Raw genomic sequence first — 21,023 nt, forward strand, 5'->3', positions numbered from 1 at the left:
CCCGATGTTAACGCGTCCTTGCAAGTGGAGCACACCATGAATTCACTGTAGTTGCTGTTGCTGTTACTCGTCCCGAACTCTTGTTGGAGCACGCCACGCGGGTTCATCCGCTGGTTCATCGCGCGTCTACAGAATCTCGTTCCCCGACGCCATCATATGATTGCTGAAAGAGTGTAAGGGGGAGAGGTCACAGCGTCTTACCCAGGCCCTTACACAGGCCCGAACGCGCTAGCGCGTGCCAGCACACATGGTTTTGTCTGCGTTACGCCAAGCTAGGACATCATACGGCAGCCCGGGCACCTGAAGTGCTCTGCACGTATCATCATCAAGGCGGTCGAAGAACAAGAGGGATAAAACTTCTCCTTGGCGCGAGCGCGCGCTCATGTGGCTATATGCTAGGTGGGACGGTCGCCAATGGATATACGGACACAGCCCAGCGCAAAAGCTACTTCGCATCTAAAAGGGCAGGTAGCCAGTGCATTAGTGCCCTATCACTACATTTAAGTGAGAAAGAAGCGATCTTTGTGAAAGATAGTCTGCAGACACGCAGAGTTTAGATTGTGCGATGCCCATTTTGCCTCGCTGATACGTGTTCTTGGGCGCTGGCATGTTTTCACAGCTCGCGTTAGTGCAGTTTCCGGCGCATGCCTTGACTCTGTTTCAGTGGCGCATGCATGATGAATTGTTAGTTCTGCCATGTTTCTATTTATGTTATGAGACTACCTTGTTCGGCAGCCTATATAAATCGGCGTGGTTTCTGATAAGTAAGCAGTTGGAAGCTTGGCGCCCGTGTCTGTCAGTTCGTGTCTTCGCTTCGTCCTCGTCCTCTTTGCGCCACAACAGTTTTTTCCTCAAGTAATGAACCAACTAGCTCAGCAACAAAGCCCTGTTGAAATGAAATCAACGCGCAAAGGCTTTTGCCGTCAAAGGCGTCTTAGCAATCGATAGGGGACCCAAAAGGAGTTTTGCTGCCGTAATTGCCTAAGCTCGCGAAGCTCGCACGACAATTGTGCACCAGTGTCGTTGTTTTCAGGCCAAGTTGGCCCATATCACTGGGTGTAAACTTTCAGTACGCCGTAGAGAAATAAACACCGTCTTATCAAGGAACGCAGTTTCTCAGAAACCCATTTTAAGGGCACCGCTGTTGCCTGTCGCGCGCGCTCCGTTCACCCGCTACGCCTCAAATTTGAGACGAGAGAAAAATAACTGGGAAAGATGCGACGCGCTGGAACAAGTGGACGTGATGGTTTTCGAATGCGATACAATAGACCCCTTTCATAATTGTAAAGCTAGCTTTCCTGCGATGCAGTCTGCCTAACTAACGGCAGCTAGTAACTTCTGCAAATAGCGCGTTCAAGCGCAGTTTGCTTGCACCATGAAGCGGAAAATGTAGACTCAGCTCTCTTGATATAAACACGCCTAATAGACAAGCCCCAGCGCGTGCAACTAGGATGCCGTCTACACGTGAAGCACGACAGGTGTCGCCGTTAGTTGGGCGAATATGCAACGCAGGGAAGCACACTGGCGGACTTTGAAATGGGTCTATTTGACATGCAATATTACGTGACTACGCAGCTAACCAGATTGGGATAGTTAATTATTGCTCAATATGAATGCAGTGCTAACAGAAAAGTTTATCAGTCTGAATGACGCGATGGCTAACAAAACTCCAAAATTTGCCAATATCAGAATTCTTGGTAGAAGCAAGGAGGGGCTGGAACAAGAAATGCTAGAGGCATACTACATCAGAAGCAAAGAGATATCTCCATTAGCGATAAGTCTAATGTAGCGATAAGCTCAGCTTGAATTTTTAAACGTCATTTTTTTTTTTAACTAGAACGTACACTGGGAGTGGCCGATTGTGGTGATGTTATATGTGGAATGTTGCTGCACATGCGCGGCTTGGGTATATATTGCGATATTGCGATTCAAGAATAAAATTAGTTGCGAGTGACGCTCTTTCCTTTCGCTTGCATTTTCCTCGGTGTGTTGCGTCTTCTTATTTCGTGAAGCACGCACCAACGAGCACAGGTATGACTGTTTTACCGTTGGTCCTCTCGGCGCGTTTCTTCTCTCTCTCTCTCTCTCTCTCTCTCTCTCTCTCTCCTTTTATCTTTAATTTAGCTTGGCACCGAGTTAGCTGGGACGCACTGTACAAGTTCCGAGGTCATGCTGTGGATGCTAGCCTAAGTGATAGGTACCACTATATTTAATAATATCACCACCGCTATCATCAGCATCATCACCATTGTCATTATCATCAACAAGCTATCTAGCTAACACTGCTTTTCACAAAATCACCAGTTCGTCAGCTGAAAAAAAAAATGTATGCTGCATGGCGGAGTGGTTTAGTGCGTCGCGCCGTGGAGCAAGGGGTGGCAGGTTCGAATCCCCGGTTATACATACACACACACACACAACGGCACGGCGATGGCAAATACCCTTCGAGACTGTGCCCAGATAACTGCCATCGCTATAAAACGAAATATTCCAGCACCACAAAAGACCGACATTTTGCTCTCACCCCCAGGTAAGCTGATGTACTTCTACAACAATGTCGATCAGCAACGCCCTTATCGCCGCTCCCGAAGGCAGGCATTTTGCCTTTAGCCAACGTTTCGCCTTCACAGTATACGACGAGCACTCGCACAAACGAGATTCCGTGCGGTATGCATTTAAGGTCACGTGCGCACGTGCTGACATTTCCCTGCAAGCGCATTGTCTAACATGCAGAGTTCTGTACATCCATTATTCCCACCACATGCCGTTGGCACTGGCAGCATACGTAGTACGTCATACCCGCGCGCGCACAATAGCTCTCGACACGACGTATATACCCGAGTCATGTGCCGTATACAATCTGGAAACGATGCTACGGAGCTGAATCGCCAGTCCTTGCCACCCGGATGAATGGACGGAAGCTGCGTTCCTCGGCGCTTTTGAAACATTAGGGGAAATATTTTTGTATGTAAATGACGAATCCTTGCGAATTAGGTCCCCTTTCCGCGTAGTGTAAATGGTACACCTTCTCTGAACCCACCTGTACAGTGGTACCGAGATGGGTGAGCTAGTTACAGCACACCCCGCGCTTTGGACATTCCGGCCTGTACATACTACGGAAAAACTATCTTGCGCGGTTACAATACTCACTGGTTACTTTAAATGACTGCACCATTCCGAGAGGAACCTCTCCCTACCGGGAAGTTTTATACGATGGAATATCCCTCCGATCTTGCCGACCCCTTCCACTTCATGAGGCCCTTACAGTCAGAACAACAGTGCAAAGCCGCCGAGGTATTAGACCGTGTGCGTTAAACCAGAGACGTCGATTCCAAGTTAACAACGCTGAACCGCGATAAAACATCACACTATATTAAAGACTGTGTTACAGGAGCGTTAGGGCAAAAAAAATGACACCCTATCCACATCAGTGTCGTTGAAAGGGGGGTTATTTAGGGGATTCAACCTACCCCGGCCCCCCGACATTTTTGCACTGTGTAAATGCGTATATGCGTGCACATACAAATTCATACACAAACATATCTAAGGGAAATCCACACACCAACCCCGAAAAAATTACTGGATTCGCTGAGGTTACACTAAACACACTTCTGTCGTTACCAACGCATTACACCATTAGCTAACTCAAGGATGTGGTTACTGCAGTATTAGCCTCGTGCGCCCTACACGCGGTTATATAATCTGTGCGCCACAGGATGTCTCTACGAGCATCGTTAACTGCCGCACCTATACACAATACAAGCCTCTAATCGATCCTTCTACGCTAATAGGTTTCTGGACAAGCACTGCCGTAATGTCATACACGCCAGATATGGAAACCGATTTGATCTATACATGTGTGTATGAAAACCGTCTGCACTTCACTAGATTCGCGTGGCGCGGTTGCGCTGAGGGATAAACGCCTGACAAATGGTTCTCCATCGAGCTGCTCTCCGTTGTATTTACGCTACATCGTGCCGCCGCGGTTTTACAGATTCCGAGACGCAGAACGCTGACGACGAGACCATACAAAAAGCACGAGCGGAAAAAGACAACAAGCACTTTCGAAAACTTCAAGGGCGAGTCTTTTCATTTGTGCGCCACTCAGAACGCGCCAATGGTTCGCAAAGCGTGAGAACACACACATGTCGCAGCAGACCACTACACAAAGACAGGGACACGCCCACCAGCGTCAAGCCTCCGTGCCTCAAACGCAACGCCGATGCGTACACAGCCGTTGAAGCGGCGCGCCATCCATGACGAGATGAGCAAACGAAAGCGAAGCGTATTATTCATGCCCGGTAACGAACGTGTGGAAAACAATTTATGAGAATCCGACATATGTACTGAAATCAACCGTGAAACAGTGAGTTTAACGCAATAAATCTTAACTGAGATGTAGCGCAAGTGCATTTGTTATCATCAATTTAAGGGACGCGCAATCTCATGCAATGTGCGTATACACCACGCAGAAAACTGCAACGGTTTATGTTTGTGCAAAGTAGCTTGCATAGGCTATGCCGAAATGCAAAGTAATAGTAATATATATGTGAATCCAGACTGACACGTCGATAATAGTGGTGTCACAGCGGGAAAAGAAATTGTGGCACCTACGCAACAGCGGTGCGAAGACTGAGGAGACGGCGGAGCTGCTTTCCTTCTCCTCCTCCTCCTTTCCTTCCTCCTCACATCACTCCTCCTTGCCCTCATTTCCCCTCCACACCTCTAGTTACACTATACTATGCCTGGTTATGCAATGCTTTACCCTCTGCGCTCCTCCTTTCCTTCTTCCTGACCCTCACTTCGCCTTCCCACCCCTTTGATAATCTATACTATACAATGTTATGCAATGCTTCACCCTCTCCTCCTTTCCTTCCCCTTCAACCTCACATCACTCCTCACCTTCCCTTTCGCACAACTTTGCTATACTATACTATGCATTGCCATGCTATGCTAGGAGCTGCTTGGCACATACCCGCCCAGTTTTAACGCGATAGCGTTAAAGAGCTTGGAAATCCCGCCGTCGGCGTCGGCTCCGTTGGTTGTGAGCGAAAAATCATCATCTTGTCCGTGACCGAAAAATCGAAAAAGCTGCAAATAAAATAAATAATAAAAGTGTTGGGTCCGAGTGAGAATCGAACCCAGGCCGTGTGCGTGGGAAGCAGGTGTTCTACCACACAGCCACGCCTCTGCTTGGAGCTAGCTGCACTGAAAGTAACTTTCATTCTTTCTAAAAATACGCGTCCTGTATACAGGTGTCACAGTACGAGATGTAATATCGCAGTAATATTGCGTGGTACAAGCGTACATTGCCATCGGGCGTCACACCATGTGAATATCATAACGACTTGGTGGTTTAAAGAGAGCCACCCATCACAAAAGGCACACACATTAGTGCGCGTATTCCCTTAGGACCACGTAGTGGGTGCATCGCAGCTTCGAAAAAGTTTCTCGCGCATAATTGCTCCTGGTTTAAAGCATGCTACCCATTACATAAGGCACATACATTAGTGCGCGCATTCTATTACACACTCGTAGTGTTCGAAGTGCGCACTAGGGGCAGGATATCGCTATCGCGTTCAACTCTTAAAGGCGAAGCTTAAGCGCCCCCCAATTTTCTGTGCGAACGATCCTCAAGTTTTGCCAAGCTTAAACAGCTCTGCTGTTAAAGCAAAAAAAAAAGGGGGGGGGGGGTATTGTTAGTAAAGGAAAAGTAAGTACTGTAAGGAAACACGGCACAGCGCTATTACAGAGTGAAGTGAGTAGGGGAAATCAAAGAATAGATAAGAGATGACATTTTACGAAAACCGAGACCATGTCTAATGCTGACCCCTCCTCACCTGTAGGGCAGCAAAGAGGACACAGTCTAGTTAACCTGCCTGCTTTTCCTCTAGTCCCTCTCTCTTCTCTCTTGTCGAGGGATGAAGGATGAGGAGAGGTGGGTTCATGCATACAGAGCGCGACAACAAAGCATTTTTGCTTTGTTGTTATTATTTTTGTTGTTCATTCATACTGTTAGAATACATGCCAAAACAGGAGAGACAGAGAAAGAGAGTGCCGTCGCCTCAAAATCTGAAAATTGCGACAAGAACTCCTCCGTTTATTTTTATTCCAGTTTAAAAAAAAATAATAAGTTGTGCGAATTTTCTTTTTCCAGTCCCCTAATGTATAACGGAGCAACAGCGCAATCACAAAGAACGCAGAGCTAAACACCAGCGGAGTTTTTAGCTTCTTCCGATCACACCCATCGTTAGTTCTATAACGAGCTGAATTCGTGTGTACTCTCGCGCGGACGTACGCAACGATCCTCATGACACAGCGAGTATATCTATACACATATTCAAGGACGGCTCGCTGGGCGCCGCCATAATCCCATGAGGGATGTGGTAAATATGCGTGACCCCCCCCCCCCCCAAATGCACTGCCGTGGAAGTCACGTCAGCCTTTCTCTTTGCATGCAACAGTCGAGAAAGGAGGTGCTCCCCATCTCCGTTGAGAAGGTCGATAGACCTTTTCACAGGAGAGGAGAAACGCCTCCTTTCTGGACTGTGGCACGGGATTACAAAGGCTGGCGTCACTTCCTCGGCAGTGCAATTGTGTGTGTGGGGGGGGGGGAGGGGGGGAGGGGGGAGGTCACGCATATTTACAACATTCCCCATGGGATTATGGCGGCGCCAGAGAGCCTTCTGTGAGAAGGTGTATACAGAAATAGGCACTGAATAACACGTGAAACAACGTGCGGCGAATTACTACGCACCTACCGTAACCGCCGCAGCGAATATCAGCAAAACGTGTATAGCATTCGTTGTACATGTATGCACCTTGTCAACGAAGGCTCCCTGGGCGCCGCCATAATCCCCTCTGGGCTGTCATTAATATGCGTGCCCCCCTCCCCCTCCCCAAAAATGCACTGCCGAGGGTGTGACGTCAGCTACTGTACTCCCGTGCAAGCAGTGCAGAAAGGAGGTGATCCCTCTCCGTGGAAAAGCACCCGAACACAAACGCAGCTGCATCGACGTGAAGACCACGGCGAAACAATAACCGTTTCCTTTATGCGTCATCACCAATGATTCATCTCTGTTTTCGTTCGAAAAACTTCTCTTGACTTCGCGTACAGACGGCAAGAAAAACAAAAGAAAACAATTGAAAAGGTTTTCGCTGTGCACAGACGCTGAGGGAACTTTCTATCGAAGCCTTTCCGGCGAAGTTATGATTCGCGATTGCTTTTATTCCGTCTTCGTGTTAATGTTCTTTCTTGTGTTTTCAGGCGTGGAAGTTTCGAGTTCCTCAATCAAGAACAGCCGAGGATTCCCACGGAACGGAGGAACTCTTCCACGATTTTTTCTAAATGATAACGATAATACTAAGTAAATGAACAGTCTGTACACGCTTTCTAGGTGCATATAGAGGTTTTGTACCGAGCTGCCCGGTAGCGCAGAAAGTTCTTCGCCGTCTTGTTTATTTCCGAATAGCAACACACACGAAGCACGCATCCTACGTTATATAGACGATTCTCAGAGTAAAGCGGGACGCTGTAAACAGGATCGACGTGCGCAAGGAAAACTGAATTAATGGCAGCTCTTCTTTTTTCAGACGTAAACAAACAAGTGCATGATGGGAAACGGTCCCCTCGTGACAGCGTAATGGATGCCTTCCTGTTCTTTCTTCTTAGTGCTTCTTAGGTTTGCAAACGCCCCCTTCCAGCGTTTAAATGAATCGTTAAATAAACATTTTATTTCTACGGATATTTTAATAACGTAATCGACTAGTTATATACGAACACTTACTAAAATGAAAAACGCCGTTCCCTGTGTCTGGTCACGACCCGTGAATGAATGAATGAATGAATGAATGAATGAATGAATGAATGAATGAATGAATGAATGAATGAATGAATGAATGAATGAATGAATGAATGAAAAACATTATTGGTGCAAAGAAATTCTCCCGGCGAAAATGGAGCCCTCAGTCCAGGGCCCCTGTGGCCTTTGCCATCTTGCGAGCTCTGTCGATCAGCTTGAGCTGTTCTTCAGGCTTCGAGCAGGACAGCGCAGCCTCCCACTGCTCCGGTGTTGGTGTGTTGTTTATTGGCACAGCCTTTGAATGTTGGCAGGCTAATGTAACCTGATAAAGTGTTGCATGTTCCCCGCATATCGGGCATTTGTTGTATGTAGCCGGATAGATTTTGTTAAGTAGACTGAGATTTGGGTATGTATTAGTCTGCAGCTGTCTCCAGGCAACTGACTGCTCTCTACTGAGGTCTTTGTGGGGTGGGGGGTAAATCCTCCTCAGAGCTCTTTGATGTTCTAGAATTGCCCCATAGCGTCTAGTGACTGCGTCTGGTTCCCCGTCGTTGTGCGCCCCCCGGTTGGCGTATGCTCGGGCGTTGGCGTCAGCACGCTGGTTCCAGCTTGGGCTTCGCCTTCAAGAGCATAACGCGATAGCGCAATCGGACCCTGTTCGCATCGCCTTCTCAATCGCTAACCTTCTGGGTGGACACATAAACCAAGTCGCAAGGAAAGGAACGCCTGTGCGCCTGCAAGTACTAAAGTCACTGGAACGGGAAAAGTACCGCGTTCTTTTTCTCTTCGCCGCCGTGCCCTTTCAGCGGCTTCGCCACACAAAGGGTCCAGCTCGCTCGCCTCGCTAGCGTCTCCCGGCCGCCGACGCACTGCGCTTTGAAGGGCGATTGTTTTTATAGCCTCACAAAAGCGTGCAGGAACATTACGACATCCCGTATCGTATTGACACTTCAACGCAAGCCTGTTGAGGCATCGAAGAAGGCCTGGGTTCTGCGCTTACTGCGCTTTCGGGAGCAGCAACCGGCGGGAAACGGGCCAAGCCCTCTTTGCTATTCCCAGCGGGAAAAAGGATGCCCAAACTACGGGCTGTGTGGCTGCACAGAATACGGCACGAGGAATTTGTTCCCACGACTGATACCCGCCTTTCTGAGGCAAGCGTTTCATTCAGAATTCGCAAATGCTGTTCCGGGGAATGTTGGCGTCACCACTACAGCGAAAGATTTCTATCACGTGAAGTCTGACGCTTCGGTACTCAAACTGTCCCCTAAAAAAACAGACAATGGAATGACACGGCAGTGATGAAACGGAGTTGCCGCGCGCAATTTTAACTTGGGGCGAAATTTATGCAGAACCACCCATGTGCTTAGATTTATGTACGCTTTGAAGAACCCAAATGTTCAAAATTAATCCCGACGGCGTGCCTTAAATTTCTGTCGTATAAGTTCACGCAAAACCTCATAATTTTTTTTTACATTATCTTGAGCGTTCGTGTGGAGTTGTTAGCAATTGATGGAAGGCAGCAGACATTATTAGTTTGAAAAAAAAAGTACACTTATTCCATAAAATAACCGGACCTTTGTTGCATCACTGTCGTATAAGTTCTGTCGTATAAGTTCACGCAAAACCTCAATTTTTTTTACATTATCTTGAGCGTTCGTGTGGAGTTGTTAGAAAATGATGGAAGGCAGCAGACATTATTAGTTTGAAAAAAAAAAAGTACACTTATTCCATAAAATAACCGGACCTTTGTTGCATCACTGTCGTGAACGTAATCAATAGATCAAAGCTCTGTGCTAAACTCTTACCTTTTTTTTCTTCGTAAGGAAATCCCAGCAGCACTAAAGAAAAGAGCTCAGTTTCTTCTCTTTTCTTTAGTGCTGCTGGCATTTCCTTACGAAGAACTATGTACCAACTTGCCCAACAAGCCACCCTAATGATCTTACCTTTTTATTCTATTACTGGAGCAAGAACAAGTGCGTACGCGTTGAACGTCTCCGTCGCGCTAAAGCGCTGTCAACCACGTAGCTTTCCTGACTAAACTTATGAACTGTCCTACATTTCATGAAGAACTGAACAATAAAAAAATGCACATGCGTATTCACGCGAACAGCGCTATTGAACTCATTGCACAGGAATATGGGCTGGTATACAAATGAACACTTAAGTAGTTCAGTCGTGCTACAGCAGTGCGTATACACCGAACCAACGTAACACGTACAGAGAAAACAACCACAAACGTCACATAGTGCGTAAGCGAAGACTGTCATCCACGGCGAGCATCCCTTTCACCGGCACACTGCGCTTCTCTTACTACTAATAGTAACGTTGGATGATCTTTGTGCATCGATTCAACAATGAAGAGCGTATATATTACCAGTAAGCTGTGATCAACGCATTTTATTCGATGACAATCGGCTCAAATCGCCCACAACGAAGCGCCGCTGTGTGCATTTGTATACGCGCCGCCGACGGCCTCTCCACACTAACGGGGTGACGGTGCTGCCACCTATAGGTCGATCTCGTGGCCAATAGCGGACTTATCACTATATACGGCCGTAGTCTTCTCTCACAGATAACTATGTCTCGTCGGCTGACTACATAGCAATAAAACCTCTTAATTACTACAGACCTGCATGCCGACCCGTCTCCAACGGCTTCTGTTCCAGACATGGTAAGGGGCGACGGACGACGTGTTTCCAGCTCTACGTAAACACTGGCGCGTTCATTTTCTCCTCAGGACAGCCGATCTGCACAAACGGCTGTATAGCCTGAGTGGGCCTGGGTTGTGGTAGACAAGATATATATATTAAGGCGAAGCCTTAGATACCTCATCAAACGCGAGAACTGACCCGCGTCCCATGTCAGCGAGCGATGAAAAAAAAATCCCGTGGTGACATCATTCTGACGTCATCACATAATTGTTGGGGTTTAACGACCCAAAACCCACGATATGATTATGAGGGCGCCGTAGTAAAGTGCTCGGGAAATTTTGACCACCTGGGGTTCTTTAACGAGCACCTAAATATAAGCACAGGGGCCTCAAGTATTTTCACCTCCATCGAAAATGCACCCGCCGCGGCCTGCATACGTAGCCGCGACCTTCGGGTCAGCAGTCGAGCACCATAACCCCTTGACCATCGTGGCGGGTTGACGTCATCACATTAAATCCTTGCTTGGTCAAAGGTAGGCCGATCACGGAGGCAGTGCAAAACCTCGTTAGGTGCAGAAAGCTTTCAGAGGGTGGCAGGCAGGATGAACACATCGACTGAGAATAAAGAGAAGACGGCTCGTCCGTCCGTCCGTCCGTCTGTCTAATTTCTCTCTGCAACGTGCATCCGTATGTGGTGGCCTTCACATTTAACTGGAGCTTTCGTTTCCCTGTTTACCACGAAGTTCACATGGGCGGCGCGGGGATTGCAGCAAGCTACCAAAATGCATCGTTCCTTTCTCGAACGGTACACCGAAGCGCTCTATAACGCACGAATCGGGATCGGCGGGTCTGGATTAAAGGGCACGACAGAGTCATTGTTGTACTCACGTATGCCTTTTCGTGTCCCGCTATCGATTCTCCGGAGAAGCCTCCCCCCCCCCCCCCCCCCCCCCTCTCTCTCTCTCTCTCGCTTCTGATACCTTCTTTGTAATCCCGACATTTTCAGGGCTATATACGCACCACCAAGCACGCTGCGGCGCGAGACACCGAAATAGCCCCACGAACACCGACCGCTTCTGCGCCGCGCGCCAGATGGCAAAACAGGATCATCGCCACCCCCGTATACACCGCGTACACGCAGCCGACATTTGCCTTCTCCTTTAGTATATACCTGAACAAACTATGCGCAATCCCGTCCGACTAAGAAAGAATTCGCGAGAGATTACCTTTACTTGCCTCGACAACGTAGGCACCTTAGCCAGAAGCTATGAAAACACGTATATCCGAGATATGTTTGACATGATAAGCACAGCAGATGACGATACAGAAATAATAATAAAAAAACTTTTCTGCCTGCGTGCAGCAGGGTTGACAGTCGCATAACGCGTGTACACGAAAACATGCGCGCTCTGCAATGTTGACCCAAGAAGCAGCCTACATCGCAGATAAAATGTTTTATAGAGACGTAAACATACGAATACTCGAGTTCTAAAGAAAAGGGAAAAAAAGCACGTACGCTGATATACGTAGAAACAACAGATACAAGCATCGAGGCGCTTCTTGATTATTTACACAGCGAGATATCAGTTTCGAAATCAGCATCCGCGGAGAATCCCTCGGAGGAAACACGTCTCGTTCGGAGGCCCGTGCGATCTGGAGGATAGCGCAAACATTTAATGCGTTTTTTTATTTTATTTTTTACCTTTCTTATTTTTATTCCATTCTTGCGTCACACCCACCTCGTCTAAAAGAAGGCACGGTGACCTTTTTATGGAAGCGTGGTATCTATAAAACAAATTTCTTGCGTTCCAGCTACGCCACGCGAGGCAAATTGTGTAAAAAAAACAGTATCTAGTGTATGAAACGAACGAGCGTTTCGCAAGTAACCAGACACAAAAGGCGCAGCTTCAAATGTCATGCATCACATTGGGAGAAGAAAAAAGATCATGTTCAGAGGAACGTGCCGCCTGTAACTGGAAATAAACCAGCTGTTTCGGTTACCTGCAGTACATATACGTGGGCGCCCATGAAAGTTGCTGCGGGAAGCCGAGTACTAAAACTTCTTTTTTTTTTTTTTTTTGAGGAAGGTACAGCAAAATATGCTAGTACTACTACCGGTTAACAACAGCACTTTATGAGGAATGTGATAAAGCTCGCTTACGTAGTAACAGCTGCATGATGTTAAGTAAACGTTGCGGACAAATCATTGCGACAACATAACAAAAGAGAAGTTAGAAGGACTCGAGAGATCAAACGTGAAAGAACACGTACAATGCGAAAGTTCAGCATAATGTCTCAGCAAAAATCGTTATCTAAAGAGGTGAGTCACCACGCCGATCGAAAAGAAGTATTTCTCATCGGAGCGATGTTTGACAGCAAATCGTTCAATCGGGCAATCGATAACACATACGAGGAATTCTAGGATTTTTGTAGTTGTTGTTGTTCTTCTTCTTCTTGCATATGAAGGTTGAACTTTGTGCTCATGGTCACTGAGACCTGAAATATGACGTCCGGGGAAGACATGGCTATGGGCAAAAGATGTCTCAGTGGGATACAAAATGCGTGAAAGAATACAAAGCGGCCAAGTTTTCACACAGACTGCTACAGCGACTCAATAGGAAGATTTAGCACTGAGGCCCCCGAACAGTAGGGGCCCCAGTACTGAAGTATACACATACTACCTAACTTGCGTTGCTTGTTGTAGTTGCAGCATTCCCTCAATGCTTCCGGCAGTGACTGGAGAGCCAGACGAAAAAAGATTCGTGACAAACATAACGATGGTAAAGGACGGTACGGTACGCGAGGTTCTTTTACAATCGTCCCCCACCGTGGTTTCGGGGAATCAAACCCGAGGTTTAGTGCTTAAAACTTTCAGAAGTTTAAAAAAAAATAAACTATACTATGATGTTTAAGATCATGCACACGCACATTAGAATGTGAGCCCTACATAGGAGGAACGCCGCAGTGGAAGCCGGAATGCTGACCCCTCGAAGTTGTTGAATGCGCACCTACCAGCCTGACATTGACTTAGCGCTGTTGTTTAGTACAGTTTTACATCGCTACGGTATATGCGCTGTCCTCGCACACATACAGCGATGTTCAATAAAACTGCGCTGTGTCCTGTTTCTTCGCGTTAAACCTTAAAGATATGCATACAGCGCTGACGCGAGGCGAGAAACAACGAAAAAAAGAAAAACAATGGCGTGCAGCTGAGGGCGCGTTGTCTTGAATGACCCGACAAAGCTGCGCGCTCTCCTTCGCGCAGTAATAATGACAGTCATTAGCGAGGTTGAATGGCGAGATAACCGCTATCGCCTCCATTACTTATCTCCGCGCGCTGACTGTCTGCAGCGGCAAGCTTTCGCCGCCACGTGTAAGTATACGGGGCTCAGCGCACACGTGGATTCATTGTGCTTCTCTTGTTGCGCGTTCACACACTATAAACGCGGCGCACGCATACGCGACGGGGAAAAAAAAAATGAGAAGGTAAAGGGGGAAAGAAACGCTTACACGACTCAGAAATAGCGACGCACGATGCAACTTCGCCCCGCCACGAGGACAGGCAAAACGTTACGACACAGCCCGGTTATATTCTAACGATTACGCAGCACCGGTTGCATCACGTCTCTCGCGTCGCTTTACGATCGGCCCAAACGAATATTTATCGAACAGGTTCGGTTAATTGGGTGCAGCCAGTCGCTGCAGGCGAGAACACGCGTCAGATGAGGGCCCCGGGAGAGTGCACGCCGTCGAGTGCAATATTCGTTGCGTCAACGCGTACACCAGTCAGTGTATCTTCTCTCTTTCTCTTGCTCATCGACATAAACGATCGCAAATGTACCACACACTAACTCGGAACCGCCGTAACAGCGTATACACTACTCCCTAAACGAGTTCGCCATTAGTGGTTGGAGAAGAGCTCGCGTACAGTGTACGCCTTTTAAATATTAGTTATTTCTTGCTCGAAAGCTGCATCAGACAAGAGGTAACTGCAAGCCTACATTACAATTCGCGTGAGAAAGCGCTGGACTATAGGAGTAGGCGTGCACAGGGTTCCCCATTAGGGGGGGTGGGGCAAAGGTTCATCGCAGCGCCCCCTCACCCTACTAAGTCAATGTATAGGGCAAATTTTGCGCCCCACCCCCTCTTTGATGACTAGAAGGGTCAATGTACGGGGCAGATTTCGCGCCCCCCCTCTTAGGTGATTAGGGGGGGCGGCCGCCCCCCCTGCCCCCCCTGTGCGCATGCCTATGACTATAGGTCATTCCGATACGATCACTGGCGTAAGACGCTGGTGTGTACCTTGGTGACATGCCCCAGCCACCCGTTAACGATTCATGGAACACGAAATCAAGTGGCTGAAGAGCTTCCTTCCGAAATGAGCCGCACTTTGCTCCAACGCCACTTCTTTCCGTAACCCCTTTTCTGAAACAGACTCAGAGCCATCATTTGAATAAATTCTCCCTCCCTCCCGCTCTCTCGGCTGAACGAAAATACCAGAGTTTCAGATTTTATCTGCGCAACGCTCACAGTGAACTAGCAGACACGCAGCTTTGTCGTACCGGCTGTCGAGTACCTGTACGTCTACCAGCTATACTCGGCCCCAGCGATTCCGTGCAGTGCAGCGAACGGTACCAGTCACGTCTGTTAACTATAGGAAATGTATCCGCTGCGGAAGAACAAGTTCCTGTAATGGCCACCTCTGATCGCTATCCGTGCAGGCGTCACGGAAGCGTTAGCGAAGAAGGACGGGCGTGCCCTCCTCAGGAACACACGTCCGGTTGTCGTTTGTGATTTGCTGAACGGCCATGGCTAGTGAACGGCCTTCACTGCACTGCATGGGTCTTGCGGGGCAGAGGAGAGCCGTCGTAAATGCCTGCGGAAAAATGAAGTTTAAATAGAAATTTATACAACAAACCGTGGGTTCAGTTTGTTCCGAGTCAAACACGGATCGTGGGTTTTCATCTGTCCATAATTATCTTTCGAACACCCTGCACGAATGATCGATAAACAACTGCAGCGCTATATTTTTAAAAGACCTCTACTTCGAAAGCAGACGGAAAAGTAAAAAAGGAAAAGGCTGTCTTTTTTTTTTTTTCAAGTCTTGATTTAAAACGCGTAGGGTTTCAAGACCTTTGCTGTGGATAACAGAGCAGCGCTAGAACTACTAATCCGCGGGTGCATATATTTGTTTTTACAGAAACCTTTCCTGTATTCACAGTCATCAAACTCACCTTACCAACCGCATCAGCTGTAAATGTTCGCACCCACACGAGACAGACACGCGGTTCGCTGTTAGTTGTGGAGATTAGAAGGTGTTATCCGCCTAAGGCATAAATTGGACTCGTTTACTCTGTTTGTGCCCATACACCTCTCGAGCGTATATGGGATGACCTAAAATGTACGCACATTTACCAGTTCACCTTTCTTTCTGGTCGCCTGGATTTGTTTTTATCGTGATGTTTTATTCGATCACCTATATCCATTCTCTTTTTTAGCGATATCGGCAGTTACTGAAAACTGTAACAAGCTTAGCTATCTGAAGCTTATATGAGACAGACAGACAGACAGACAGACAGACAGACAGACAGACAGACAGATAGACAGACAGACACAGACAGACAGACAGACAGACAGACAGACAGACAGACAGACAGACAGACAGACAGACAGACAGACAGACAGACAGACAGACAGACAGACAGACAGACAGACAGACAGACAGACAGACAGACAGACAGACAGACACGATATACATAGACAGACAGAACGGAACAAATATTAAACGAAACAGAGCGCTATGACACGAAGTTACTCGTGTAGGACAAGACGACACGACGCGATCGTACAGATTGCAATATCCTGTTAAAAAGCGAGGGTGCGCTACTTACAGAGTTTCAGCAGACACGCACCGCCGGAGGGCACGAGCGTCTTGTTTACGCACCGAAGGCTAGCAACAAAATCAAAAGCGAGTGCGCGAGAACGCGGAAGAGAGGGGGAAACAGAAAAACACGAACCGCGCAATTTAGGACGAACACGTTGCGCAAAGACAGCACATACGACCCGCGCACACGGTTCAGGAGCACTGCATATACACTGTTGATCACACGAGGTCACTGTCTATATGAAAATGTCGGGAGAACCACTGCGAGGACGCGCCTCTTCGTTTACCGAGGAAGTCCGAGGCGCCGCGCAGGCACCGCGCTTAAAATTGTGCTTTGCCGGTCAGGCCGACTGCACTTTTTCGTTTACGTGCTTCGTTTCTTTTGCTTGCTTTCCAGTTGGCAGGCAGTATTCTTTCAAGGCTCCTGTGTCCGTACATTCGGCGGCATAACGTTGACTGTAGAGCGTAGAAAATGAAAGCTGATCTTCTTCCTATTCGCGATACCCGCCAATGCAGCAGAGCCGTTTTAAAACCCCGGCGCCATGGGTTGCGAACCAAAGAAGGGATCGAGGGGCCCGTGTTTCCGTTAAACGCAATCTAGTGAGGCCAAACTGGTAATGAAGCCAAGGAAAGCATAGGAAGCATTACTTGTAGTTTTTAAGTGAGGTGTAGCAATTATGACATAATAAAGTGGACGAAAAGCAGTAACGTGGTTACCGAACAGTTGCCGGGTTACGGTCGCACGGCCACAACCCTATAACTCAGCGCTCGACGTTTACTGGGGAAGTGGGAAAAGAACTACCGAATAAACGCGAAATGATACACAGACCAAAAAGGAACAACTTAAGATTTGCTGACGTTTCGGCTCCTCATAGGGGAGCCTTCTTCACAATCTGAAGTGGGGGATTTAAGTCCCACAGTGGTCCCTTTGATTTATTTATATTTCGTTTCTTTTTCTTTTTGTGCACGTCATTTCCAGCTACTGGCTCCTGAAACGTTCTCTAGGACTAATCGATATATCAAGGCGCTGAAACCTGCTCTTGCTACCAATACCTTGAATGAGTGTTTCGAGACACGCAGACAAGGATTGGTAGATAGAGGGTTTCAACCTCGGCAAGTTGGCATTCCTGTGGGCCTGTAGTCTAGACGCATGCTCCTGCTTGTCGATCCGAGGAACTGGGCTGATATACCGGTGGGACTTGCAAGCATTCGGCCACGGCGGTGGCATGTGGAAGTGTTGACACCATTCAGGTGGTCATACTGTGGCTGCCGCACCGTCGTACGGCCTTGACCCGTGACTTTCCGGTCGACCTTTACTGGGGACGCGGGAGTGGAAGTGGAGGATTGAAGTCCCACATTGATCGCTTTTACTTTTTTTTTGCGCACATCACTTCCGCCCACTCGCTCCTGCAACATTCTCTAAGACTGCACGATATATGAAAGCAGTGAAACCATCTAATGCAAACACCTTTACTGGGTGGTTCGAAAGTTGTGGGTTCGATCCCCACCGGCGGCAAGTTACTTTTTAGTCGACCTCAATTCCTTTCCTTTCATTTAACAATTGCTACACTTCAGTCATAGACTAGAAATAATGCCCCCTGTGGCTTTCTTTGTTTTGTTTTTTTTTTTGCTTTTAATTCATTATCTGTCAGTCGCACGAGGTTTTGTCCTGCAAGGTTAAGCATTTCAAAGGATTTTCCCGTAGGTGAATCGTTTTTAGAGGCGTAAAGTTCCTAAAAATTTGCTTAGGCATGAATAAATTTCGTGCAGCTAAAACATACTACGTGTCTTCTATGTTGTCTTTTCCTTTTTTTTAACTGTGTTGTGATTTGTCCTTTGCGGTGGCTATCATATCTCACAACGAGAAACAACCAAGCCCAAAAACACGCCCGTTTCTTATCGATGAACACAGCACGGTTGATCTGCACAGCACAGCACGGCTGAAAAACTACAACATGTTATATATATATGTATATATATATATATATATATATATATATATATATATATATATATAATATATATATATATATAATTATATATATATATATATATGATGACGCTGCGATCGTTCTGTAATATCCACATTAGTACCTTCCTACCTTCTTTGCGCTACATATTATGGCCCATTTTCATTAATTTCCCAGTAGTCACGAGATACTATAAACGCCACTACAGCAGTAATACCATACGCATGAACAATGATTTCCATTCGGTACGTTTGTCACTCGATATCCTTTGTCAGCGTTATGGATTCACAAAAACACGAAGCCTTTTAAAAAGCAAGTTGACTTGTTCCTGTTTGGTTGAGTGTGTTCCATGTTTTGTGATACTTATAACGGCCAGCACGCTTCCTCACCTTTAAATGCGAGTTTCGTGTGGTGGTATGTCTTTTTTTATATTATTATTATTATTATTATTATTATTATTATTATTATTATTATTATTATTCGAACGTGAATGCACCGCGGCAATTTGCATCAAGTTTTTTTTTTCTTTTTTTAAGAACAGAGAGCGAGAGAGACGGGTAAGCCAGCAGCTGTCGGAACACACGTTCAGAGAGCGCGGATACAAAACGCAGTCGAAGGTAAACACCGCTCGACAAGACAGAACGCCCGCTGCGCGCAGTGTTTGTGTACCTTCACATGCGTTTCCCCGATATTTGCAAAATGCTCCCGTCAACATGTTTCCGATTCCCTGTAACCTCAATTGGCGGCTGCGACGAAGAATATTGACAGCCCGGATGTTGACAGTCAGCGCGCCCAAAATGCCACTGCGCAATATGTATAGTGTAAGCACGTATATGCGCCGATTACCGATGTCATACGATACGAAGGTATGCAGTCTTTTTATACATTTTTTTTTTAGGTAAGTTGGAGGATAAGACACATTAGGTCAGCCTAACGCTGCCTTCGCGGCAACTAGTGGAATCATGTCGAGCCGCGACGGCTCGCTACGCATGAGTGCACGCCGCGCGCATGCGCGGCGGCTCGACATTGTTCCACTGTATAGTTGCCGGGAAGGCAGCACCACTTCTCAGAATCAACACCTTTCGGTTCGTAATAAGCACATATGAAATTGAGGATGCTTAATGATACACAAATTTTAATTTTAAGCACGAATTACGGTGCGCCTAAACAACAGCAGACTACGTACAGCAATCCGAACGACACATTCGCGCACTAAAGGTTTGCCAGCCAATGCAAATCCAATTCAAGTCGCGAAAAGAACGTTGGATTATGTCACTATATAATTCACAGCTATTCCACTTCCACCAGTGTTGTGACACGGCCTTCTCAGTCCCTTTAAAGTTCCAGCGATACACGTTAGACGCCCAAGGTCGGCAAGAACGACAGTAGTTATACAACTCATAATATCGACTGTCGATTTCAGCGCATTATCCCTTGATAATTTGACAGGGTCTAGACAGCTTCGGGCTTTGACGAATGGATTCAGTCGGCCGGATTTCGGGCTCTATCCAAACAATTCACGCTGAAATACAAGGTGGAACACACGGTCGACTTCTTACAGAGTGCACCCCCCCCCCCCCTTTCGCCTAGGCAGTAGTACAAGCAGACTTTGGTTCGTAGTCCAGGCAAAGATGGTGCCAAAGATACGCGCGTACACGAAGACCTTCCGCCAGCCAAGGACAGCACAAGCAAACATGCGTCCACGCCAGACAGGCCAAGGCGGTGCGCGCCACTAATACGCGCGTCGCTCACGGGGCCAGTGCCCTTCCGAGCACGCCGAGGTCGTCGAGGCGCACCGCCGTCGCGTGACCGCCGCTCGTTGGCGCAGCCAGCAAATGTGGTGACGCAAGAGTCCATGGAGCCTCCGGCGCGAAGCCAGAACAACCGAGCGCCTCGCCCATTCCTTTCGCTTCCTCTTCCCTTGGTGCACGCGCGGAGCACTAATGTCTTCTTATGCTCCGCAAAAAACGTGCACGACTGTGCCCTACCTGCGTCACCACCACAACCACCACTACCATCATCATTTGTTGCACCATCAAGAGCCCCAAACGGCGGCATTACACGGAGGAAGCATGTAACAAAACATGGCAAAGATAATATCTGGAGCTTTACGCGCCAAAACCACGGTATGATTACGGTATATGACGTCACAAAATGACGTCACGTGACGTAATTTTGGTACCGTATGCGTGTTTTCAGCCGGATTTTTCGACTCGAGAGTCATACTATGCTTTCGCCTTAATAACGAAAGGAAGAGAGAGAACAAATGATACGCGCACACTCGTAGTAATTCATTTAATAATTATTGGGGTTTTACGTATCAAAACCACGATATGATTACGGGGGACGCCGTAGTGGAGGGCTCCGGAAATTTCGACCCCCTGGGCTCTTTAACGTCCACCTAAATATAAGCGCACGAGCCTTTAGCCTTTCGCCTCAATCGAAATGCGGCCGGGATTCGATCCCGTGACCTTCGGGTCAGCAGTCGGGCACCATAACCCCTAGACCGCCCCGGCGGGTAACATGGCAAAGATAAGTGAGGGTAGAAATGTGCATCTATCTATCTATCTATCTATCTATCTATCTATCTATCTATCTATCTATCTATCTATCTATCTATCTATCTATCTATCTATCTATCTATCTGTCTATCTATCTATCTATCTATCTATCTATCTACGACTTTGTGCTCTCCTGGTCGCTTGGTTCATCGAATG

The 21,023-nt window shown here is 47.4% G+C and overlaps 3 protein-coding genes across 11 annotated transcripts in view; all 3 read right to left on the reverse strand.

The window, feature by feature from the left end:
* The window catches only part of LOC119387921 (5'-AMP-activated protein kinase subunit gamma-2), a gene marked incomplete in the record, with an annotated part of 450,148 nt that overhangs the window by 406,234 nt on the left and 22,891 nt on the right, over positions 1 to 21,023 (reverse strand).
* LOC119387929 (26S proteasome non-ATPase regulatory subunit 11) overlaps positions 1 to 21,023 on the reverse strand; it is a 219,464-nt gene that overhangs the window by 105,135 nt on the left and 93,306 nt on the right. The gene's annotated exons all lie outside the window — the stretch shown is intronic.
* Positions 1 to 21,023, reverse strand: part of LOC119387935 (protein boule-like) — a 232,121-nt gene that overhangs the window by 81,970 nt on the left and 129,128 nt on the right. The gene's annotated exons all lie outside the window — the stretch shown is intronic.

Source organism: Rhipicephalus sanguineus, chromosome 3 (genome assembly GCF_013339695.2).
Source record: "Rhipicephalus sanguineus isolate Rsan-2018 chromosome 3, BIME_Rsan_1.4, whole genome shotgun sequence".
Classification (NCBI taxonomy): Eukaryota; Metazoa; Arthropoda; class Arachnida; order Ixodida; family Ixodidae; genus Rhipicephalus; species Rhipicephalus sanguineus.